Genomic DNA, 26888 nt, shown 5'->3' on the forward strand with positions numbered 1-26888 from the left:
ACCTATAAGAAGTGGATAAATTCCTAAAAACATACAACCTACCGACACTGAATCATGATGAAATAAAAAACCTGAACAGATTCATTACTAGCAAAGAGGCAAAGTCAGTAATAAAAACCTCCCCAGAAACAAAGTCTAAGACCAGAAAGCTTCACTGGTGAATTCTACAAAACACTCAAAGATGAATTAATACCAATTCTCCTCAAACTCTTCCAGTAATAGAAGAGGAGAGAACTCTTCCAAACTCATTTTATAAGGCCAGCATTACCCTAATACCAAAACCAGACAAGAATGGCACAAGAAAAGAAAATTATAGGCCAATATCCCTGACGAACATAGATGCAAAATTCCTCAACAAAATATTAGCAAACGAAATTCAACAATACATTAAGAGGATCGTACACCATGGTCAAGGGAGATATATTCAAGGGATGCAAGGATATTTCAACATCTGCAAATCAGTCAGTGTGATATACAACTGTAACAAAAGATAAAAATCATATGATTATCTCAATACAGAAAAGGCATTTGACAAAATTCAACATTCATTTATGATAAAAACTCTCAGCAAAGTGGGTATACAAGGAACATACCTCAATATAATATATGATATGATAAGCACACAGCTAAACATCATAAAGCTTCTCCACTGAGATCACAAACAAGACAGGGATGCCTACTCTCACCACTTTTATTCAATATAGTATTGGAAGTCCTAGCCAGAGCATTGAGGCAATAAAAAGAAATAAAAGGTATCCAAATTGGAAAGGAAGAAGTAAAACTGTCACTATTTGCAAATGACATAATAGAAAAGCCCTAAAGACTGCATCAAAAAACTGTCAGAATTGGGGCATCTGGGTGGTACAGTCAGTTAAGTGGCCAACTCTTGGTTTCAGATCAGGTCTTGATCTCAGCGTTGTGAGACTGAGCCCCGCGTCAGGCTCTGCACTCAGTGTGGTCTTTAAGATTCTCTCCCTGTCCCTCAGCCCTTCCACCCTGCACACACACACTCTCTCTCTCAAATAAATAATCTAAAAACTGTCAGAATTTAAACAAATTCAGTAAAGTTGCAGAATACAAATCAACACACAAAAATCTGTTGTGTTTCTATACACGAATAATGAACTACCAGAATGAGAAATTAGGATAACAATCTCATTTAAAATCATACAAAAAAAATATCTAGGAATAAATTTAACCAAGGAGGTGAAAGACCTGTAAATTGAAAACTCTAACACATAAATGAAAGAAACTTATGAAGACACAAATAAACTGAAAGATATTCCATGCTTATGGATTGAAAGAATTAGTATTGTTAAAATGCCCATACTATCCAAAGGAATAAACAGATTCTGTGTAACCCCTATCAAAATTCCAATGGGATATTCCACAGAAATAGGACAAATATCCCAAAATTTGAATGGAATCATAAAAGACCCTGAATAGTCAAAGCAATTTTGAGAAAGAGGAAAAAAGCTGGAGGCATCTTGCTTTCAAACTATATTACAAAGGTATAGTAATTAAAACAGTATTGTATTGGCATAAAAATCAACACATAGATCAACAGAACAGGGAGCCCAGAAATAAACATATATATATATGATCAATTAATTTATGACAAAGGAGCCAAGAATATATAATAGGAAAAGGAGAGTCTCTTCAGTAAATGGTGCTGGGAAAATTGGTCATATACAAAGAATGAAACTGGACCACTATCATACACCATACATAAAAATTAACTCAAATTGGAATAAGGACTTGAACGTAAGACCTGAAACCATAAAACTCCTAGAAGGAAACATAAGCAGTAAACTTCCTAACATTGGTCTTGGTGATGATTTTTCAATGTGACACCAAAAGCAGAAATAAGTAATTAGGACTACATCAAATTAAAGAACTTCTGCACAGCAAAGGAAACCATCAACAAAATGAAAAGGAAACTTACTGAATGGGAGAAAAATACTTGCAAACCATATATCTGATAAGGGGTTAATACCCAAAATATATTAAGAACTCAATAGCAAAAAAACCCAAATAATCCAATTAAAAATGGGCAGAAAATCTGAATATAAACATTTTTCCAAAGAAGACACACAGATGGCGAGCAGGTACATGAAAAGATGCTCTACATCATTAATCATCAGGAAAGTACAAATCAAAACCACAATGAGATATCACTTCACATTTGTTAGAATGGCTATTATCAAAAAGACTAGAAATAATTGTTGGCAAGATGTGCAGAAAAGGGAACCCTGGTGTACTGTTGGTGGGAATGTAAATTGGTATATCCATTATGAAAAACAGTATGAAGGTTCCTCAAATAAATGAATATAGAACTACAATAATATGATACAGTAATTCTACTTCTGGGTATTCATTCAAAGAAAATGAAAACACTAATTTGAAAAGATATATGCACCACCATGTTCACTGCAACATTATTCTTTTTTTTTTTCCACTGCAACATTATTTACAGTGGCCAAGACATGGAAACAACCTAAGGGTCCATTGATGAAAAAGAGGATGTGGTATATATACATAATGGAATATTATTTGGCCATAAAAAATGAAATTGTGCCATTTGAGACATGAATGGACCTCTAGGGCATTATGCTAAGTGAAATAAGTCAGACAGAGAAAGATAAATACCATATGATCTCTCTTATACATGGAATCTAAAAAAAATTTTTTAATTAAAAAAACTAAACTAAGCTTATAGATAGAACAGATTGGTGGTTGCCAGAGGTGGGGGATGGGGGGAGAAATGGTTAAACTGTTTTTCCTTTTTTTGTTGTTGTTTAAATAAATTGAATAATAATTTTTAAAAATCTAAGGAAATTTGAAAAAACTATGGATATTAGTTAATAATAATTAAAATTATTAATTTTAACAAATGGACTGTATTAATGTAAATGTTACCAAAGGTAAATCCATGGTGGGGAGGATGAATAATATGAAGACTGTACTATCTGCTCAATTTTTTTTTTGTAAATCTAAAAACAAACAAAAAAACAATGGCCTATCTTTTATGAGATGCTCATGACATTTTTACATGTTTAGAAGTGTGCCATGAGCTCAGAACTAATTCATTCAAACCATTTTTTTTCTGTTCCATGTTCATTACATACACCAATAAAATAGAGGCAGAAAGCTTGACATGATACACACCACCCTTATAGGTCAGCTAGTTCTAAATGGTCTTAATAGTCAAAATAAACTTGTTCAACCAGCTTCTAAACCTGAAATTATAAGCAGAATTTTTTAGATGTAAAAAAATAGTAGCAGCAAAAAAGAAAAAAGACAAGGAAAGTAATAGGGAATAGGGATATTAGAAGGACATCTTGATCTACAGAGAAAGTGGACTGACTAATTGTCTTATTGAAGCAATGAGTAACATAGTTCCCAGGACCGACTCCAACACTGGAAACTACTGTGTAACTTTAGCCAATTTATTTAACCTCTATTGGCATCCATTTCCTAATCTGTAAAACAGGAGTAAGTTTCAGACACCAACTGCCTTCTGTAGCCCTACACTGGCTAGGATCTTTTAAAATTTATTCCCTGAGCCAAAACCTCACCCACATGCCATCCGTTATTTTCCCTCCTTTTTCCTGTCTCCTTTGCCTCTGCAGAGAAATAAAATTAGCAGTCAAAATTAAACAAGCCCACTGGGCAAGACAGGTTTTGCTTTAAGGAAAGCGAGTAAGTTGTGTGAAATTGCTTATTTGGCCCCAAAAGGTTCATTGTTGGGATATTACCTCCCACAACTAGCGCCACTGGAATTTTTCTCAGGAAAATGGAGAACTGTTTTAAGATAGACATGCCCTTTAAGCTGGTCTCAAATCAAAATAAATTTAGGATATTCAAAAACACCCTACAGGATTTTCCCTGTGGAGTCTAAATAAATCACTGACCAAATTTTCCAATTTATGCTCTGCTGCTAAATGGGACTTTCTAAAAAATCATGTTTTAATTTCTACATATGAAAAAGGAGTATAGGTAAACTTCTTCACTATATATTTTTAACCCTTCTTTCTTCATGATAGCATTCATTCACTTGACAGAGTTTAAAAGAATGCCATTTGGGAAAAGACCACCCTTAGAGAAGGAAGTTAAAATAGAACCCAAATTTCCAATAAACTCAAAAGTCAACTAAAGACAACACTGTATCTCCTGGTTAGTGGGTCTTTTAAAAAAATGCATCTTTTAAAATATAATTATAGAGGCATTAAGAATAGCTCCCAAATATATGCATATTAAACTTTATAAAATCATAATTAGTTTTACACCTAAAAAATGAATTTCAGAGCTCCTTTAAATTATTAATACCTCTACTGTATTTAAAATATTATTAAATCTATAAAAACGTATACATAACATTTGTAACAATTCATTTACTTAGTAAATGAGAAATTGTATTAGTTTGTACACTACTGTGTACCTAGGCTGTCATTTTATACTATGAGGTGCTTTTTTTTTTTAACAAGAACATCAAAAATGCTCAGGAATCAGTTTTTAGATTTTAGGAAGCACTGTGCATTGACGCTATTTATATTTGCTTTGGATCCTAAATATAAATAAATTATTTTAAGACCAACAACAAAGGCTATGCTATGAAATTATTGTGTTTAATGGCATGTCATAATAGATAAGATTAAAATTTTCATTCAAATAATCTGTTCATCAAAGAGTTACAACTCTCAAATAAAAATATAAACAAAAGATTATTCACTTCAGTGGATTGTCCCTAAAGTATTAGGTATTATTAACACCAAACTTTACAAGACTTCAAAAAAAAATACTGGATTAATTAAGTGTGGCAAAATGGTTTGTTCCCTAGAAAGGAAATGAATTTAAGTCCCACAAAGTTTAATTAGTATTCAGTGGCTTGTACTTACCAAACAAAAGAAGAGCCTGACTCTGAAGGTTAACTGTACAGTCAAAAATTACATATACTGGTGGTTAAGAGCACCAACTGCTGTCAAATTTAGATTGAAATAGAGTTCAATCCTGGTTCTGCCACTTACTAGACTGCAATCTTCAGTAAGTCACTTAACCATCCCAATTCAGGTTTTCCTCATCTGTAAACTGGGTTAAGAAACTCCTCATAGCAAAGGTATGGGGATTAAAGGAGATCCCATAGACAATGTTCTTTAACAGTTCAATAATTATGATTATGATTACTACTTAGACCCCTTCTGACCATTCAGAAAACTTGAATTCTACCTCTGGCTAAAGGTTATTTCTCAATGGCAGAATAAAAAAAAATATATCAATTTATTTTACATGGTGAAAGTAATAATTATTATACCATATCAGTAATACACTTTGTGGTCCTCAAGTCTAGACATTATCATTTAACAGAATAGGAACTTGGTAAAGATTTATTCATTAGGGGGAAAATAATATGATATAATAGAGTGCAGGCTCTGAATCTGGCTTTGATGTTTAACAGCTGTGTGAAACTGGCTATCTATGAGCTTCATTGTTTTTTTTTGTGGGTTTTTTTTTTTTTTAAGTCTGTAACAGAGGCAGAAAACCAGGGTATACAACAGAGTTGTTGTAAAGACTAAATGAAGCAATTTATGTGAAAGGTGCTCAGTAACTTCTCTTTTCCTTAATTCTAGGGTTATAGGGGCAAGAGTGGTAATTGTTTTTCAAGGCCGAACTTTTCTTACACAGCTGTATCAACTTTGTCCTTCTATGTAAAATGAGATTATATTTCATTATAATGTGAATTATGAGAATGAACTCAGGTGCAACAGTAAATATAGTTGAACAATATACCATAAAAACAAGAGCAGGGATTCCCAAACCTTGCAATTTTATTAGAATCTGTGAAGTAGTTTTTGTAAAATATTGATGCCCAAATCTAGATCTAAAGATTATGATTTAGGATATCTGGGAGTAGAAGCTAGAAATCTGTTCATTTAAAAAGCCCCCAGCTAATTATGATGTACAAGAGCCAAGGAAAGTAGTGTTTTCTAACCTGTGTGAACCAGGTAGAACCCAGGATACCTGAGTTCCACCCCAGACCTATTAGAAATGGAGCTCAGAAATCTGAATTGTAACAAATACACTAGGTATTTTTAGAGTACACTAAAGTTAAAAAACCACTAGACTGGAGTCCAATACCACAATATCAAAAAGGTATACAAAATTTTTCATCCTATTTGGTTATTTTAAATTTTTCCCTTCTATTTTAATAAATTTATCACCATCAAAAATGAACTTACGAATGACAGGCAAAAAAAATTTATCCAAAGAAAACATGAATTTTACATTCATAAACATTATCATTATTATTATTACAGGTTTTTAAACCAAAACATAGGTAATAGGGTAAACATAACATCTATCTCCAGAGCCTACAATCACCAAGAAACACTCCAAGAGATGCCATTAGTTTCAGTGTTTTTTATAAAATTCGTCTGGGTGTTTTGCTTTGACTTAGGTTTCTATCATCCAATCCTCCTTTAATTAGAACAGTAATAATGATAAATATTATTAATATTGGTACAGGGCTTTACTATTTATGAAGAAACTCTATATACATGAACTCCTTTAATCCTCACAATTACCTTGTGAGGTAGATAGGAAGGGTAACATTTATTACTACCTTTCTGCAAATAAGCAAAAAGCTGAAGCAACTTGCCCAAAGTCAGACTGGTGTTTGCTGGTGTTTATGGTAATACATGGACTGAAATCCCAGATGTAAATTCCATGCAATAATTCTGAAATTTACAATTTAGCACTCATTTGTAAGTGTTGCTTAAAAAAATTCAGAATAGCATGAAAGAGTCTTTAAATTGCAAATAGTCTATAGTCCCATACCAAAGCCTGGGTTCATCTTACTATTTAAAGATACTGTAATTTCTTTATTTTATGGTTAAAGGATAGAAGGAAAGTGTAGCTCAATTAACCAAAATCAAATAAACAAAAAAGCTAAACAAAAAATTGGAATGCCCATCAGTTAATAATACAATTTGCCCTGCTCACTTGCAGTTCAACCCTCTATAAGAAAAACTTCTGTGCCTTAGTTTCCTCTTCTAAAACTGGAATATCAAATAGCACTTTCAAAGGCTAGCCATTTAATTTTCAGCTATCATGGTACTTTAAAAACTGTTAAACCACATATACAACTACAGTAATACTAACATGTGTCCAACCCCTACAAAAACCCTGAGTCCAAAGTACCTTAAAATCAACTAGTCCAGCCTACTCATTTTATGCATGGGAAACAGACCTAGAATGGTTAAGTATCTTACCCAAGATAACATAGAAAATTTGTTATAAAGCTAAAACTAGAAATTAAGTATCTTTACCCCAGAGTCAACTACAATATACACTTTCAAATAGGAAATGTAATTTCTTCATAATCAAAAACAGAAACAGTCATTTTAATGTGAGAGAAAGTAAATTTATAAAAGGAAATTTGGAAAGGAGGTAGTATCAGAAGTATTTTTCCAAAGAGAAAAGACGCTAAAATTATTTAAAAACAAAAAAATAAAAATAAAACAAATAAGAAGTTATAAACCAACCAGACAATCATTCATTCAGATCTCAAACGTCTGAGTGCCTCTGGGCTGAATGCCATGGAAAGTTCTGGAGGCAGAAGGATGAATAAGACACAGACTCTATCCTTGACAAGCTCATGGTTTAGTTGGAAGATACGCTTACAAACAATACAAAACAATATAAAAATGTATTATAAACAATACAACGTGAAAGTGATATTACCAGAGTATATAAAAGTTGCTCTGAGAATGAGCAGGAAGGAACACCTCACTGTCTGGAATCATTGGCCAAAGGCTTTCTAAGTGGTAAGATTAGGCACGTATCTGACAATCCCTGCCTTCTTCATCCCCAATTCTAAACTGAACACATCCCTGTTTGTGCCTAAAATTTTTTAAGTATTTTTAATACTCAGTGGGATGAAGGAAGGGGCAAAGTGCACACATCCTAATTTCTCCTTTGGCATTAAGAATTGCCAAACACACTAAAACATAGATTTTTGTGCAGCTACTGCAAAAGCAGAGCTTGAAACAATTTGCCAAATTTTTGCAAATGTCCTGTTCTTTCCTTTTCACTGGCTCATGTGTCAGGGACACAAGGTGGCACTGTCGTGCTGACATTCATTTCAGGGCCCTTTCTAAATGGACAATTTGGAAAGAAGCAAAAGGCCCTACTGTGACAACTAAAACCAGAGTGGTATTACTGGCCTTCTCCCAGGTCTACCAGCATTAATGGTGGCTGAGGAAGGAGTAAATCGTTTTTGCATTTCATGAATATCACATGATGCCTGTATAGAAGAGAACATATTCTCTGATGGTTTCTGCAAAGTGTCATGTTGTGTGTTCATGGAAATGCCCAAAGGAATATAGTGCCCCTCTGCCAGTGGAAAGTCAGAAGTGAACTGTTTACCATGGGCAAAGCCGTGGACATGGACCGCCTCTCCATCTAGTGGCCAGTGGGGAGGAGTGGAACCATAGTGCTTCACTCAGTTAAAAGCAGCCCCTTTATCAAACCAACCATGGGCAATTATGTCACTTTGTCTGACAAATGGCAATTTGGGGTATATTGCATTCACTGAATCATTAAATAGACCCAATAATGCACTGTGACATCCACTTAAGCTAAGGACAACAACCAAAAAAAAAAAGTACGTGTGCTCTCTCAGATCAACTAAAATCCCTTTATTCTTCCATCATTACCAACCTAAACTTCTCTTCAGCTGTTTATGAATTATAAGTAGAAAATGCAAGCAGAATTACCTACATATATAGCTATTTAAAATAAAATCATACATTCTCTAAGATAAAAGAAAATCTAAAAAAGAGCCTTTCTCTTCATTTTATAAAAAAGGAATCTGAGGAACAGAGACATTATGATTTATTCAAAGTCATTATAGTCAGGACTAGAAACCAGGCCTCCAGATTTAACCACTTTAAATCCTTTTTGGCATTAATTAATGCCTCCTGTTCTCCAAGACAGTGCTTTTTTTTTTTTAACCACACCATAGCGTTTCTCTCAACATAGTAGAAAAATAGTTTCTAAAACTTTTATTCACATATTTTCATGCTAAGTTGATAGGATTGAAGCTATTGTATATAAGTCCTAACACACCTTCATGGATATATTCTGATCCTGTTATAAGAACATGCTTTTTTCTTTTTTTTTTTAAACTAACAAACTATTCACATTCATTCAACATTTATTTATTTTTTTATTTTTTATTTTTTTGAAATTCTAACCAACCCAGAATCTGGGTATTTTGTTTTTTTTTTATTTTTATTTATTTATTTGACAGAGAGGGACACAGTGAGAGAGGGAACACAGGAAGGGGAAGTGGGAGAGGGAGAAGCAGGCTTCCCGCCAAGCAGGGAGCCCAATGCAGGGCTCCACCCCAGGACCCTGGGATCATGACCTGAGCCGAAGGCAGACGCTTAACGACTGAGCCACCCAGGCGCCCCTCATTCAACATTTAGAAAGCAAAGTAGCAAGTGGGCAGGGAATAGAGTAGAATGTGCTGGTCAAACCCACTACACAGAAATGGTTTCAGAAAGCCATTCTGTAAAAAGAAACCTAAATCCATTCAGCCTGACAAGAAGTTTAGAGTTGTTTTTTGTTTTATATAAAAAGTATTTGACTTCATTTTATTTTAAGAGAGGAAACACACAAACTTACACAGTCGATCACTTCATCCATTTTAATTAAACTCATGATGCTGGTTTGCAGCATGCCTTGGGAATGCTTTGTTGGGAAGGCTTCTTATCAAAACAAATGAAATCTGCCCACCAACTATGAAAATCTGCTCACAACTCCAAACCTAAGGCTTCAAAGGCAAAAGGTATGAAGAAATCCTGGCAGTGAATATAGTAGAAATGTGAGATGTTATGACTTCGTCTTCTATGATCTTTTGGTGGCACCACTGGAATCCAACTTGGAGTGGAGGAGGAATTTAGCAGACCTATTGTCAAGAGGTGTAAGAAGGTACTGAGTGTTTTGTTGGATAGGTCAGATGGCTTCTACTGGGGGTTGGGAAGAAAGTCTTTTTCTTTTATTATAAATTTAGTAGCTTCAAAAGCACCTACCCCTCCACCCACAGCTTTACTTTTATTCTTGTCTCCATTTGCTTCTCAATCTTGTCTATTCTTCTCCTCTCTCCAGATGAGGTGAGACGATAAAACCATTGTTGATTTGAGGAACTAAAGAACTATTCCAGCTCTTTTGGGTCAAAAGCTGTTTTGACCCAACCTAAAGTGCAGGTGATAGGTGCATTTGAGTAAGAAGATGGAGACATTAGTAAATATGTGCAGACCCCAAGTACTGGGCCAAAGGTCACTGTAGTGTGTTCAGTATTTAAAAACAAAACAAAACAAAACAAAACAAAAAAACCCCACAGTGTAAGTCCACCCTTGCAACTGTATTTGCCTAGTTCCTATTTAAACATAAAAGATAGGATAATATTTTCACTGTTTAAATGCTTTGGTGTCTAAATAAGGTGTTTTTGTTTTCAATAGTAGCCATACAGTTTTCATATACATACATACATCTACCAGAAAAATTACATAGCCTAGAACATGCATAGTTTCCTGCTAGTAAGTTTTTTCTAAGTTTTAATTTGGTACCTGAGCAAACTGACAACATTAATTTTCTCCCAGTTGCATTTCATTTACTGGAAAGAAGCTCATACTATAAAAGGAATTTGCCAACAACAAATCACAATTTGATTACAACAGTAATTCAGAGAACACTTCTGAAAGGAGAGGTAAAAATAGCAAATATCCAGGCTCACTTAGTAAAAAACTAAAGGCTTCTAACCATTAGATAAAATTAAAATTTAAATAATTTAAATTCAAACCTGGTTTTTAAAAAGTTTAGATTTAAGAATTTTTGATGAACAAAACAATACCATTATGTATAAAATTCATAATTATTACATTTTAGTTTCAATTTATTGGAAATCTATTTAATTTCTAAAAACTTCAAATTCCATTAAGTAGTTCTATATGTATTGAATGCAAATCTTTTTTTTTTTTAAGATTTTATTTATTTATTTGACAGGGAGAGACACAGCAAGAGAGGGAACACAAGCAGGGGGAGTGGGAGAGGGAGAAGCAGGCTTCCCAAGGAGCAGGGAGCCTGATGCAGGGCTCCATCTCAGGACCCTGGGGCCATGACCTGAGCCGAAGGCAAACACTTAACCACTGAGCCACCCAGGCGCCCATGAATGCAAATCTTTACATTAGCTTTTTAATATTGAAAGTTTTCAAATAAATTCTTGACATTTTAAATGTATAACATATGATATGTACATTAAATTCATCATACCTTAAGACACAGAGGTATTCAATGCTAAATTACTTCTGATATCAAGGAGGTAAACATGCTATAATGACCACCCTTTCCATCAGTTTCAAAGATAAGACTGAATATTCAGAAATTAATAATAATATCCTCAGTTTCCATCTAGTAACTGGGTGGGTCAATGAATTCAGCCCTTGCTCCTTGTCCCTCGTCTTACTTAGAAGTTAGTGGTTAACTTTCCCTGAGTTCAAGCAGGTATAAAAATGTTGCATTGGTTAACTGAACTACAAAACACCCCCGGCTGGAGTTTCACTTGAGTATCAAAAGACTCCATAAAGGCAAGCACCATGTCGTCAAACTGATTACTTTCAAGTGAACTGTAGAATCACCAAAGGCTTGATCCTAGAGTAGAGGAGAGGTTATGAAGCCAAACTTGAGCATAATTTGCACACCACTTAATTATTATTACAGTTGAACAGCTAGAGTTGCAGAAAAGCCCTTTTTTCTTATGGGCCCTTGAATGTTGTTCCCAACATCTGTTATAGTGGTTACTACATACATGACAGTAATGATAGATGACATTATTTCTTCCCACAGCCTCAAAAGTTTGCCTATGTTGAAATCAGAAGTAAAAGAGCTCAAAGAATATAATTTTGATGCATTAAATGTAATTGGCATCAATGTTATTTGATGATTAAATGTATAATAACTATGTTACAGGAAAATATACAAATTCAGGCATTCTCTAGAATTTCTAGATATAGATACTGCCCTTGGGTTTTTGGTAAAGAATTAAAAGGATTTTACTAGCTATTTCACATTGACTATACTCCCTGAGGATTCTGCAAAATGTTAGAAATTACTTAAGCATTGGAAATGCACAAAACATAAGTTGGAGAGAAAACTGTAAGTTTCAAGTTTGCCAAATACCTAGGAATCCTATATGGGATTTGAAAGTTTGGAGCAAAGAATCAAATGGCCAGTGATGACTCCTGAATCATTGTAAATAATACCTAATGATTGTATGAGGTAACTAAAATGGCTTACACAATATGAAAAAAAAATCATTTAAAAGAGTTGATTCCTAATTTAATGATAACTCTTGTATGTACACACTTGCTCAACTGCTAGTGCTTATTGTCCTTGATGAAGATGAACTATTCCTATTGTAAGTGATATTTGACTTCTGTAATTTGCTTGCAATAGTTACACAGCCATACAAACAAAAATATTTAGATTTTCTTTTCAGCTCTATGCAACTTCTCATGCTAATAAGATTCTCACTGATTAAGGAACCTGGGATGGACATAGCATTTTATTTCTTTTCTATAAGTTGAGTATATTTTCTCCCGAAAAATGTAGTTTGTTAAAATACATTTCTAAAGTGGCCTCCAAGGCAAGTCAGCTTTAATATCCATTATCAACTTTTAGACCTAAAGAGGCCACCTCTGAAACTGAAGAAGAGTGGAACTAGCAGCATTCAAAGAACGTCAACATCAGTCCTTCCTTTGCCAGAAAGGATCACTAGTTAGCTACTTCCACACACCTTGCCAGGCCCTGGGACAACACATTTGCTCAGGGTCTGAACTTGGTTTCCTACGTGGCAGCATGGCCAGCCCCTACTCAGGCTTGGGCAAGGCCATGAACACATCCACTGATAATTTCTATATTTATAGAAAGCCAGGACATGTGTAGATAATCACACAATTGGATATTTATAAAGTGCCAGATTTTATGAATACGGGAATTTGTTAATTAGCACAAGGACTAATCATTAAAATTCAAAAATAGATAAATGAACAGGAATGCCATTTATTTGTTCACATTCCAGGGGAAAGTATGCAGCTGTGATCCTTTTGATGAATGTAGGCTTCTGGAGAAAAATGTGAAGAAGAAAAGTATCTGCAAGTTTTGAAATCTTAATGAGTAAAATCCAGGAAATTACCATATAGTGTTTATATTAAAAATAACCATAGTAATTCTTCCCTTACCTTAAAAAAAAAGTTTAAACTAGCATATGCTTAGCATTTGAATTATACTGTCTTGCTATTCCACTGTTTTGGTCCTTTTCAAGGAGCCAAAGCTGATTTTTACCGGATAGAAGTTAAAAAGCATACACACGTCATTCAGTACCAAATTGTTTTAGCTACAGGGCATGGCAAAGCATGAAATAACTGCTTTAGAGCACTTCCTCATGTGGGTGTGTTAGATAACTGTCCGCTCCAATATTAAAATGAAACCCACTGTGACCTGGCCAAGACTTCGGGGCTCTCAATAGAATTCATGTGCTGATAGGAAAGGCCCACCATAACTACTGAAGCTAGTTAATGACGTTTTCTGGCACCCTATAGCCTTCCTGTGACACAAGCCTTTCAGCTTTCCAAAGTCCTATATAGCAGAGTACGCTGGTTTACTTATGCACATTTTACAATACCCTGCAGCATTTAGATTGTGACAGTCCCTCCCAAAAGAGGCCAAGATTACTTTTCATACCAAAAATATTTTAAATCTACCGAAGGCTAAGAATTATAATGCAAAAGAAAACATATACACATTCTAAAAATCAAGCCAACCATAAATATGACTAAATTTTTACTTTCTTTTATTCTTCCTAGAAGGTTAAAAGAAATTTTCATCTTCTCCTAAAAGCCTCTCCATTTTGTTTCTCATTAACATAAATATGCTTAACATGAAATTTTTTTAATGTCATATCTGCAAAGAATCTGTGATTTCTTTACCCATACATGTGTAAGAATATATACATATATTCACATATATACACATTGATATCCCCACATGTACCTGTATACAGAAAAAGAGAATTGTTGATCAAGAGATACATGAAAGATTTCTTTTGAAAACAAGGGTAGAATTTTAGATAGTACTCACAATGTTAAGAAAATGACAGGTGCACATACTTTTAACATGTTAGTTTTAAAACAAATTTTTGGGTCAAGAGTTTAAAATGGAGAAAATCACATTTGAAACACTATATACTGTGTACCTACATTAACACATGCTTTCAATAGACTCCCCCCAAAGTTTCCCTTTAAATCTTTGGGGGAAAAAAATCTCTGACAGGACCTGAGTGTACTTACTATTTGTTCTGTTCTTGGTCAAAGCTGTCCTTTCCAGCTTAAAAGACACTTTAGGCAATAGAAGCAAATTAAAAGTCTCCAAATAAATTTTTAAAAAGAAAGGGGAAAAAAGACTTTTAGCAGCAAAAGTTCACCACCCTCTTGGAATAATGGATTTTTAATAAACATTTTACTAGGTTTGAACCTTGAGAATATGTTTGGGAATCTGCCCTAGCATCCCAGGTGGCTTAAGAATATTGCTTTATAGACTTCTTTGTGTTGTCAGAGAGGCCTAATGGAATTAAAAAAAAAAAAGTCTGCCACTTCTATTAAATAAATAATTTATTACGAAAAAGGTGATTGTTATTATCAAAGATCTCTATAGATCAGCATCCATTTTTTATCATTTCTCCTGTATATGCTCAAAACATCTGCGTATCTCACTATCTGACTTAATCTTTATCAAATGAATGGCAGTTTTACTTTCGGACAAATCTGAATAAAACTCCATTAAGAGTCCATTTCAAATGGACCTATTTAACTACTCCTTTGAATTTCGAAGAACAGTGTTATGGGAAAACTATTCAACAATGTCAGCTAGTTGTGAAATGCTACTTTTCCCACCATAAGAAAGAAAAAAAATAAAGGAAAAACAAAGCACCTCAGAACTATGTTTGAAATAACAAATGCATTATTTATAGTCCCTAAAATGTTAAATGAATACTTGCAGTTGTTGCATAAGATGGCCTGATACACTTCATAGCTTCCACTTCATAAAAAGATGACCAGCCCCCACTCCTCCCTCCCCAAGCATAAACAGTAACATACTAAAAAGAAACTGTCCTAGGATAAAAACTGTTTGTTAAGAAAGTTTGCATTCTTACTAATCCCAGTGATGTCCCTATAAATGCAAAAGTCCATCTGCAAAATAAAAGTTACAAAACAAAGTACCTTGTTCCTTTCAAAATACACCCCCCAGATGTAATATAGAAGAATGTGTGATGATAAAAATAATTACTAGATTCTTACCCACCCTCAGTGACTAACCCTCACCTTATAGCCAATGCCATCAAATAAATATGCTGGCAAAAAGTATTCAACCTGCTTCAAGGATTTAAACTGTAAATATGGACTTTAAACTTCAATGTAAAACAAAGAACAAGAGTCTCACTTTAGTAATACCCGCACTGGCACTGCAGCTAAAACTCATTGGCACATAACTAACAACACCCAGTTAGCAATAAATAAGGACAACATGATATATAGACAGACAGATGGAATTGAATAAACAGACAAGAAAAGCAAAGAGACTAACAAACATACGGAGGGGTCTGTTATAAAAGAGTGAAAGATAACTGATTTATTTGGTACTTTAGTGAGAAAAATAGGATTGTTTGCAATTATTTTTAAAGTAATTAAACTGAATCACAAGGGCACACCCTTAAATAAGTATGAAGGAAATTAGTACAGGGTAGGCCTCCTATAAATGTTCCAAATTTTAAGCTAGCAACAGCTCTGTCAAACTTAAATCTGGAAATTAAAATTCAAGGAAGGAAGAATAAAAGCATTGGGGGCTAAAGGAGATGATAGGTAGAGAGAGGATTGAGGAAGCAGGATTTTTTTATGAAAGTTGTCTGCCCTACCTTCTTCCCCAGCGCTGAGTTTCTCTTCTCATAATCGGTGTCTCCCTGGAAGTACAGTGTGAGTGGTAATGACTGCCTGCCTCCCTAATGAGTCCATTTTCCTGCTCTTGATGTTGTGTATATACACACACTGCAACCTACCTTACAAACCACAGAGACGGGAAGAGAGAGAGAGAGCAAGAGAGAGGGAGGAAGGGGGGGCAAAGAGGGAGAGAGAGACAGAGACAGAGCAAGCGAGTGAGAGAGAGAGAGAGAGAGAGAGAGAGAGAAGAGGAGAGAGAAAGAAAAACAGAAAGAAACAGAGAGAGAAAGGCACAGACAAAGCCCTCCTACCAGACAGCAGACAGCCCTCCTTCCCCTATCCAGCAAAATGCAACTCGTCTAATGCAGCAACAGGTTCAGTATTGCCAGACTAACAGAGTGAAAAAGGTATATTCTCTATATCATTACTGCTTGCAAATAAACAGTTTAAGAGCAGCTGGCTCCACCTTCTTTATTTATGCTCCATTATGAGGAATGTATTGTTTCAGTTCTGGCACACAGTACATGTAATTATCATAAATACATTTTTGCATATTAGCAGGAAATAGTGAAATGCATAGCTTATTTGTGCAATCTTTTAATTTTTTTTTTTAATGTGAGAGAGTGTCAACAAATCTGCTCTGACAAAAGCCTAGTAATGATTTTAAAGTCAGAGGCAGTCTTAAAGGAGGCTCTGAAAGAAAAGATTCCATACAATAGGAAAACTGATCTCAGACAAAACTGATAACTGCAAAGAAGAAATCATTCTTCAGTAAATAAATCAAGACCATATGCAAAATTGCAGACAAAAACAGAATTAAGTTTAATTAACTAACTAATAGACTAGTACTCTAGAAAAGACAGATTGGTTTCTTATTTGAAGCATCTATCTGTACAAATATCACAATGCAATGTACTCTGTATGAACAGGTGCAATGCATATAGTAGATAATGTTACAACAACAAAAATAAATCCCATAAGGAGCTTCTATCATAAGCAGGACAAGATTTCAGAGAATATGGGTCTGAAACCATAGCAAAAATCCCTTGTTCTTTTATTAGGAGGGGAAAATAAAATTAATCAATGCTTCTAAATAAACCTTCCTTAAAAGGAAAAAAAAAACTGTTTTTCTTTGTCTGATACCTCTAACCATTTTTTTTTTATTTGCCAGAACCAAAATAATGCTGGTATTATACTCCCCACCACATCACATGATCCCCACCCCTTTTCCACACTCCCAGGTGCCTTTCTCTCCCATAAGTGACATATTTGCAGCTATGGGTTTACAAACATCAGAAAACAGAACAAGTTTCAAGCTCTTCTTGTCCCCCAATTTTTTAAAATTAGACTCTGCTTGGCTAGACAACCACCTTCCTTAAAATATTTCTGTACAGTTTGGCCGTGTGTCATTTAGATGGGACTTAGGAACATCGCAATAGAGGTTAAATATTCTAAAGAAAATTTACATCAAAAAACTGTGAATGCATCTGACCCATTCAAACCCTGAATCTGGACACAATAATTAATTGTATATTAAGTATATTAATTGTAAAATCATCCTTTTTATATGGTTTTACCATACTTCAAATATTAGAATGTGTTCCTTTGCATAAACAAAACTACTGTATTATATAAGCATCAAATCTTTCCCTTAAAAGCCAGTTTTTAGCTAATAAAATATAACTTAATTACTTCAAAATATAACTACCAGATCAACTATACCTTCACCTGAGTCACAAAAATCTTTTAGAAAATCAGTTAAATCTTGGGTCGTGCTCAGAATAGAGATCAGTATTGTTTTAGCTATTTTAAGAGTAGACAACCTATAGCACAGAAATTAGAAGATGATGTCTAGCCACACATTGCACAATTTTCCTGGGAAAATTCTAGTAGGAAACCAAGAGTCCAGCCCTCTACTCTCATTATAAACCACTAATTCCAATTCTCAGGTGCTGCAATAGTGCTCTGCCCCTCTCAAGGGTGGTTGCTTAATAAAGAGGGGACAGATACACAGGAAAGGGGATGTAATAAAGTAAAAGGGATATGCTTTTGGTCACACGTCTTAAGAAAAACCTTTCTAAAATACACTTAGTGTGCCTGAGGTACCAGCATGCATCTTGCCCCTTACTGCTCAGCCTGGCAGTTTTGTTTTTCTACTATTGCCCTATTGTTTCTCTAAAGCTTTATTCAAATGTTTGAAGAAAAATGCCACTTTAAAAAGCACACAAGCCTCACAGTTTGACAGACTGATTCAAATTAGATATTACTATGTCCTGATTTTTAAAATAAGGTTCTAGGTATTTTTGTTTTGTTTCGTTTTGTTTTAACCCAAGAGAATAAGAAGACATTATTTGAGTTCTACCAGCAGGAGTCAAAAGGAATGTAAAGGACCGTGAAAGCTATTCACCTTTTCTAAAGAACAACTAGCTAGTTGAATTTAAAAAAGAAAAACAAATATTTTGGCTTAATGAAAAATGCACAACACCTCAACGCTTTCTCTATATCTGCACACTTTACTAGATTCCAAGCACAGTAAGTGGTACATTCTTAGTACTTTCTAGAGTTCAAGATACACTCTTCTTGCTGGGACAGGAGGCCCATGTATTGAATTAACCATAGCACCATGTGAAACAATAATCCTAATTGACTCAGGAAGTTATAGTTATTAAATTAAGTGGTTTTGTATGTTGATATGCCGTGGGGCAATTTCATCCGGTAGAAGGATCCTAGTGGGAGTTAAAAAATGGTTTTGGTCTCAGAATTGCCACAAGTAGTTTGTATACCCTGTGCAAGCCATGTAACCATCCTCAGTTTCCATTTCTTCATATAAAAAATAATAAAATTAAATTTAAAAGGAAAGAACTGAAGTGGATAACATAATAATTATTATGATGATAGCTAATGCTTAGGTGCTTACTATTTGCCAGGCCCTCTTCAAAGTACTTTTCATTTATTAACTCATTACATCCTAGTGACCCTATGAGGTAGAGATTAGTTTTAGTGACACTTTCAGGTAAAGAAACAGAGAGGTTAAGTGATTTGCCTGAGGTCACACAGCATAGCAGTAATAGGATTTGAACCCAGCCTGTCTGATTTAGAGCTCATGTGCTTAATCCCTGCACCCTATTCTCTCCCAGTATCTAATGACAGCTAGGGCCCCATCTATCCATAAGATTCTGTGCTTATGAGTCAAACCCAATACATCCTGATGATATCTCATACCTCACTCACTAATACAGTATAGTGCAAATTTGCTCCTCTAATTTACAGAGTTCTCAATACATTTGGTTTAAGAGTCCAGCAACTCCACTCAATCACCTTTGTTTCCAGATTTCCATAAATATGTGCTTCCACTTGCTTGAACTGAAAAACAAGCTATAATCAACAGTGCTAGCAATGTATAAAGCCTACTTGCATAATATATAGTTCCCATAGATTATTTGTTTAAATGCCCTGTGTTTAAAAAAATAAATAAATTTTTTGGGCGCCTGGGTGGCTCAGTTAACCAAGCGACTGACTTCGACTCAGGTCATGATCCTGAAGTCCTGGGATCGAGTCCCACATCGGGCTCCTGGCTCAGTGGGGAGCCTGCTTCTCCCTCTGACCCTCTCCCCTCTCATGCTGTTTCTCTCTCTTTTAAATAAATAAATAAATAAAATCGTTAAAAAAAATAAAAAATAAAATAAATAAATAATTTTTTTATAAAAATAAAACCTACATAGTCCTTAAAGGTTCCTTAGTTCAAGTATCGAATATCTAGTATAATGTAAGTAATTGTTTAAAGAACTAAATAAATAAAAAATAAAATACAATAAAAAATATCCTGTTTCCCAGTAGCCTGAGAAAAGCATTGAAAAAGCAAAGATTCAATTATAAATGATTTGTAAGAGATGCTGAATAATACCATCATTTGATTTTACACACTTGGTTTTAACTTTGAATTATTTAGAGATATATTCTGAACACTCTGATACTAATGACTCATTCTGCAAGAAAGAATTTGCCCTTGCTCTGATCTTTGTGCATTACCTAAACATAGACTATGTGCCCATTATATGCCATTCATGAAACTTGGGGATGAAAAGTGAAGATAAAACGTTATGATTTAGTTTCTGTTTTTGAAGACTCCACAGGCTGGTGGGAGACACGCATGTAAACATTAGTGTAAGCAAACAATCTTGCCACTCCATAATGTGATATACCATGTAATGCAGTGCCTTAAACTTTGTGCTTCTCCCTCAGAAATCTAAAAATGAAATCCAACAAAATAAATATATAAGTTCAATATGTGACTTGTGGAAGATGTGTGTGTGTGCATGAGCACATGGAACAGGGGAATGTCCTGAGGTTAGACTGGAGACAAATGTGGAGCAGGGGGAGGTACTGAGGTTAGATTGGAGACAAATAGTTTATTCTCTAGTAGTGTGGTTTACAGACCCAATGAGTGCACTTTATCCACTGCCCCCAATGTGCCTACTAAAGTGTCTTCTACAAATACACAGTACATGAAATTCTTAAATGATTGTGGAAATCAGTGATAGCTATTAACCTGGAGCATAAAAGTTCATTAATCTTAGAGTTATAGAGTACTTTGGCAAATGAATACTTCCAAAAGTACATGAAAGGTGAAACTTTTTTTTTTTTTAATTTGGAAAGAAAAAAAGTCAACCAATTTCAAAAGCATTTACCACTATCCCAAATATACTTTTGCCAAGTCCTTTTTCAGGCATCATTAATGTTTTTATATCATGTGAGGCTAAGCAGGAAAAAATGTTGAAATAGTTTAAGATTGTTCATAAGAACACTTCCAAAAGAGGGGGAGTAGTTAAAAAAAAAAAGAGTCATGCTGCAATGAAGGACAAAACAGGAGTTTTAGCCCTAGTACATGGGTGAAAAGCAGAGATTGGGGTTAATGGGCCAAAATGACTAAGTGCTATACTAAGTACTGACTTTGTCATTGAGGCCACCATCATAAAGTCAATTCTATGCAGCATAATTAGATGAATCAGGAACAGATCCCTGAGTCCCCTTTACCAAACATCTCTCTATAATCTTGTATCCCTGTTGACAATAGATTATTCTCAAACATGTTTTAAAAAAAGATAATTTTAATTTCGCTCATCCGTTTTAAAATCATATTCCATTAGTCCCAAGAAAAACTAGAAGATATTGTAGATAAATCATAATTTGCCAATAGTAGGCCAGTAGTATGATCCTTACATAGGAAGAAATGCATTTCAATTCTAGTCAACAAATATTTAAGTTTTAAACAACAACAACAACAACATTACATGAAAACTACATCACTGGGAGTACCTTTATCATGCCCTTTGCAGTACTATCCAAAGTCATCTGTCCTTCAATATGCCTCCCATTGCCACTGGATTGAGAGACCCACCAGAACAGGGACTCTGCATATTAAGCTATGACAGCCTACTATCTGGAAGAATACCTGAAACATAGTTAAAGCTCAGTAGAGTTTTCTTAAATGAATAAAGGAATGAAAGGAATGAATGAACAAATGAAAAAACAAAGCAATAATACATGAAATTTATAAACCTTGGTTAATTAAAAACTTCAATAAATTTGAGTCCTAAGGATGATATAAACCTCGAAATACCATTTAAAATTTTTTAAATTACATATAAAGCATATTCTTACTTTAAGATCTTGTGAAAAACAAAAATGGTTATAAAAGACTTTTCAACTTTTCTCTATGTATGAAAAATTTCATAATAAAATGTTGGGGAAAAAAGGTATTGCCCTATAACTAGCAGAATTTTAATTTGCATTATCTCTGAGAAGAAAATTCAGCTTGCCTTCACATTTCATGTACCCATTATTTCTTTCACTTCTATTGAAAAATATGTTCAAGTATAAGTCAGAAGTTGGCCCTAAAATTCATCATAGGAGAGGAACTGTCCCCTTTGAAGAAAAATACCTTGGTAAGCTGGTTAGGTACAGAAAGCGGGACCTGAATAATTCTTCTTGTGGGGTCAAAGTGTGCTGCATAAGAAATTAGTAACAATTTGAAGGTAGGGGAGCACAGAGATGAGAGAGGAGGAGGAAGAGAGGAAAATGACAAGAAAGAAAGGTGGGTAGTGAGAAATTCCCAATGTCGAGGTGGCCAAAAGATTTTTTTTTTTTTAGAGAGTGATGCCTAATATTAACTTCTAAGACATTTATATTTTTGCGATGCAAATCTTCTCTTCAAATCTCCTGGAAAGCTTGATATATTGTACAGCTTTGTTTAGTAGTGTAATAAGGAGTACAAGATGGAAAATGAAGGTATGCTATAAATTCACCCATACACTATAGCACTTGTAAACACAGAAGCTTCTTAATGAGAGAGACAGGAGTTCCACGGAGTGACCAGTGGCATTGCGAATAGTGGCCAATAAATGGTGAATGATATCTTTAACACAGAATGATTCAGATATGGATATGAGTCAATCACTTTTTTCCACAAACATACAGAAGAAATATGGTCATACGGGGAAGAAGCATATAGATTAATGTCTGAATTACAGTTTTGTTGTAATTTCATTGTTGTTAGTACCTCCATAAACTGATCTTAAATGATATGAATATCTTCAGAAACACAAGAAGAAGAGAATACTTTCATGACACGATAAATTTTGAAGGATTAAAAAACATAAAAATGTCATTCATAATATCTCCCTGGCTCTAGAAAAATGTTTTAGACATGTATACTACATGAACTCTTCTTGCTCCCTGCTCAGTCCTCTTTCCTAAACAATCTAGGACAGTGCTGGCAACTGTCTTTAAAGTTTCAACACTTACATAATAATTTATTCATATGTACAGGTTATATTCAATACCCAAGGAAAAAGAAACAGAAACTATGGAGTGTATTCTATAGGAAAAATAAAAGTCACATAGAAGATACATAAAAGAGGCATCTTTAATTGCTACGGCTTGTTATTTGTCCAGCAAATTGGTGAGATCCCCATTGTTCTGCTTGGTGATTCTACATGCAAAACTCGGTCTACATATTCTTCCTATCTACAAAAGCTGCTACTACTATTTGTAAAGATTCATTCTTAAAAGTTACCACTACTACATGTGTCAAGAACTGTGCTTAGTGCTACATGTACTATGTCATTTAATCCTCCCAATAGCCTTGTAAGAAAGGTAATATTAATGTTTTCATTTATAAATGAGGACAATGAGCCCCAAAGTCTCGTATCTAATAGTGTGTTACAAGTAAGGCCTAAAATCAATCCGAATGGAATTAGTGAGGGATTGAGGGAGGGGCTTGACAAAATTACTCTAAAAATTTTCTAGAATAATAAACTGGTGAGATTAGGAAGAAATTTTGAAAAAAGACTAATGATGGGAAACAGGTTTGAGAGCATATGGATTCCCCAGATAATTTCAATACATATTTCACATATATTTGAGAAAAAGCATATTAACTGTCTCCAAGTAAAATTTAAAGGATAATGAAGAAAAGCAGCATATAAACAACTTTCAAAAGTGACGAAAGAAACATACCATGAACCAGTTTGATTAAAGGGTTGGAAACATTAATAACAATCTGTCCAGTAATATTGAAGCCAGTTATTAATAATAGAGTCAGCATGATAACAGCCTGCTAACTCCTCTGAGGCAACAGGCCATGGGGATGATTCAAAATGGGTAGAAACAGTATATCTTATTTTTATTTAAGAACGCTCATTTAGCCCCAGTAACTTGTAGGTTTACAACCATAACCTTTTAAACACGTAAGGACATAGCAAGTTTTTGGAAAAGAATCCACATAAAATCTCAATCTTTTTAATTTCTATTAAGAACAAATACACATATCTCAATCATAGTATATATATATAGATCAATCAGAATGTATAATGTTTTACAGGATTCTTATAGAAATTTTAAAATTATGTGAGATTAAATTTTACTTTAACAATTACATTAGGTATTTCAAAATTATAAAATTATCAAAAAATTCTATTTCATGTTGAAAACCCATAAATTTAGACTTATCACTAAATTAAATAAGATGTCTTACTCTGTTTCAAACTGATGACATTATGGTACTTAAAATGTAATAATGGGACCTTTTGCAACACAAATAATACTCCCAACATCTGTTAAACCTATGTAGAATATGAACATAAAGAAGTATCTCACCAGTTGAGGAAACAGTTTTATTAGTAATCAATAAGAAGAACACTACCCATAATTAAATCTGTATTAATTATGAAAAGGGCTATGAAAGAAATGAATCATCATTATGCAGTTCATTTTAGAAATTTAATGGTCTGGGACTCAAGTACACACTTCTTATGATGTCATATCTAGAAGTCTGCAACTGAAATAAACTGAAAACTACCCTAAGCTACTATTTTAATAAAAAATTCATGTGGTTTTTGTCTAAAATAATTAAGCTTCACCTAAACTCTATCCACTAATAAATGCATTAATTCACTGTGCCATTAAATAATTTGTGTTTTAGCAGTTTAATCAGATATTAAAATATATTTTACAATAAATAGGTATTATGAAACATTATTAGATATTATAAATGAAGCAAATTCTGAAGTCTTTCAGGTGCTACATTTTCACTGTTACTACTGTTTCAAAACTTAAATTAATAAATATATAGAAGTAATAAATCAGAGCAAATTTTACAAAGTTGTGGGTGATATACAAAATATTTATAGCTGATAAGGCATGGGCATAGACCAGTAAGAAATGTCACTGTAACTAATCAAGACAGATAGTGGCTGTAAATAAATGATACAGTGCCAGTGTTTACTTCCTGAGTAACAAGCCTAGCTTTAGATAACAAACCAGAATCCATCTTCTAAAACAAGCTAATAAAATTTGAAGATGTAGTTTTACTACACTCTAGAGCAATGGATTCTCCAATTTTTAAAAATTCTACATCCCATCATTAAAAATATTTTGAAGTCTACAAAGATCACTTATCTATCTGTTGGTTCTCAACTCCACTCCCACCCCTCCCATACTCTTCTGTGGTGGAACCTGAAAACCACATTTCCCACATTGCTTTGCCAGAAGGAGAAGCACTGGCGAAAGATCAGAGAGACCTTTTTTTTTTTTCCACCCCTCCTTCTGCTTTTGGCACTAGCAATCTCAGCAATGGTGTTTCAGCAGCCACTGCAGCACAAAGCTCTTGGGATCTGGCACTTAGGACTGCTGAGGGCAGCAATGGTACTGCAGTTGCAGAACAGGAGCTAACAGCCCTGGCAAGGCCAACAGCATCCGTGGAACTGTGGGCTGCTGGGCTCTTGCCATTAGGGGAGGAGGGCGGGTGCCCGGCTTCCTCCAAAGCAGTGGCAATGGTGATTCCAACAGCAACAGCAGCGGTGCTCCAGCTGCCGCAGCACCACAGTGCCTATCAGCTCTGGATGACAAAACTTGCCCTTGCTTTCTGTAGATACTCGTTGCTAAGTATCACTGCCACCTTCTTTCCCTTCCACCAGATTTTCCAACACATTTGTAACCAATTCTTTGGGTTAAGGTCCCTCTGTTTTGAGTCACTTCTGTTTTTCTGACGGGGCACTGGTTAGTATAAGTCCACACCTCAATATTATTTATCAGTCATAGACTTAGACTACCATGTTAAATACATTACAGAACATATTGAATAGCTACTTTAAAGAATGAGAAAAGACGAAATAAATGGTATTTTTAAATAAGTTTTAATTTCATTGTATTTATTAGCAGTTTTAAAACATTTTTGCCCTCATTAAAAAATAAAATTTTAGAGTAATTTGGTTAAAGATTTACCATTCTTTATATTTTCATCGGTTTTACATGTGAAATAGTCATTTGAAAATCTGTTACTACATTCAGGTTATTGTGATACCAGCTGTAATGGCCATCATGGTGGGAGAAAAGCCTCACAAAATAGTAGTTCCAGATGGAAGAGGAGCATCATTGGCGGCGCTTATTAGATCACAATACTCAATTTGCAATCCCAACCACCAATTACATAAAAGATTTTCTTGAACTTTGTCTAGTAAATTTTCATCTTTCCTGATGTCAATCCGTTGTTCTTATAAACTAAAAGATATATGCAGTATTTTTTTTAATTTTTTAACAAAATAATTTTAAAGTCTATTTAAAGGTTTCATTTGGAAAATTTTGAAACAAGTTATAAAATTCTATTCCAAGTTTTAAAAAGTATTCAGATACTATTTTTATACAGTCTTTCAACTATGCAGAAACTAGAGTTTTATAATTACATTGGTTTTGGCAACAAAATCACATTATAATGAAAATAACTATAAACATTCAATATGAAAATGTTCTCCCCATACCCTGGGTCTTTCAAAAAGTAGTTACCTTCTCACTCATTGTTAGTATCACTACTTAAAAAAAAAAAAGTGATCAAGTATGTTTCTTTTTTTCCAAAAATTTATGTTAGAGAGCATAGTATTGTCGGCCACCTGACAGAAAAGGTCAGCAAAATTAGAACTCCTGTGATTCTGTAAAAGAAAAATGCATAACTACCATAGATTTCATCTTGCTTCTCAATACTCTGCCACTGAATAACCAGTGAAACTCCATTCATGGCCATTCTCTTATTATAAAGTACTGTAAAACTTCTACTAAAATTTTAAGAATCTTCCATATTTGATTCTGTGTTTTCTACTAGATTATAAAGCATTTGTTAAAAAGAATTTAACCACATCAATGACATCCCACAGCACTTTGTATACTTTTGACTTCAACTGATTGGCTAAAATAGCTTGCTCATAAATGATGAGCAAATGAATTTCATGTGTAGAAGTACCTCTCTAATCTTACCCAGAAATCTTTTCCCTTCTACCCAAGCCA

At 34.2% G+C, this 26888-nt stretch overlaps 1 protein-coding gene across 22 annotated transcripts in view; it reads right to left on the bottom strand.

The window, feature by feature from the left end:
- The window catches only part of ZBTB20 (zinc finger and BTB domain containing 20), a 777345-nt gene that overhangs the window by 719965 nt on the left and 30492 nt on the right, over nucleotides 1–26888 (bottom strand). For 2 of the 22 annotated variants that reach the window (XM_073893641.1, XM_073893716.1), the window contains exon 1: nucleotides 16031–16521. The exons of the other annotated variants lie outside the window; for them this stretch is intronic. The gene's annotated coding sequence lies outside the window, so the exon portion shown is untranslated. Of the gene's footprint in view, nucleotides 1–16030; nucleotides 16522–26888 lie in introns of those variants that run through there. 22 annotated transcript variants of the gene reach the window in all.

The sequence above is a fragment of the Callorhinus ursinus genome, unplaced genomic scaffold (genome assembly GCF_003265705.2).
Source record: "Callorhinus ursinus isolate GAN/ISIS: 27379988/994484 unplaced genomic scaffold, GSC_fseal_2.0 scaffold1, whole genome shotgun sequence".
Lineage (NCBI taxonomy): Eukaryota > Metazoa > Chordata > Mammalia > Carnivora > Otariidae > Callorhinus > Callorhinus ursinus.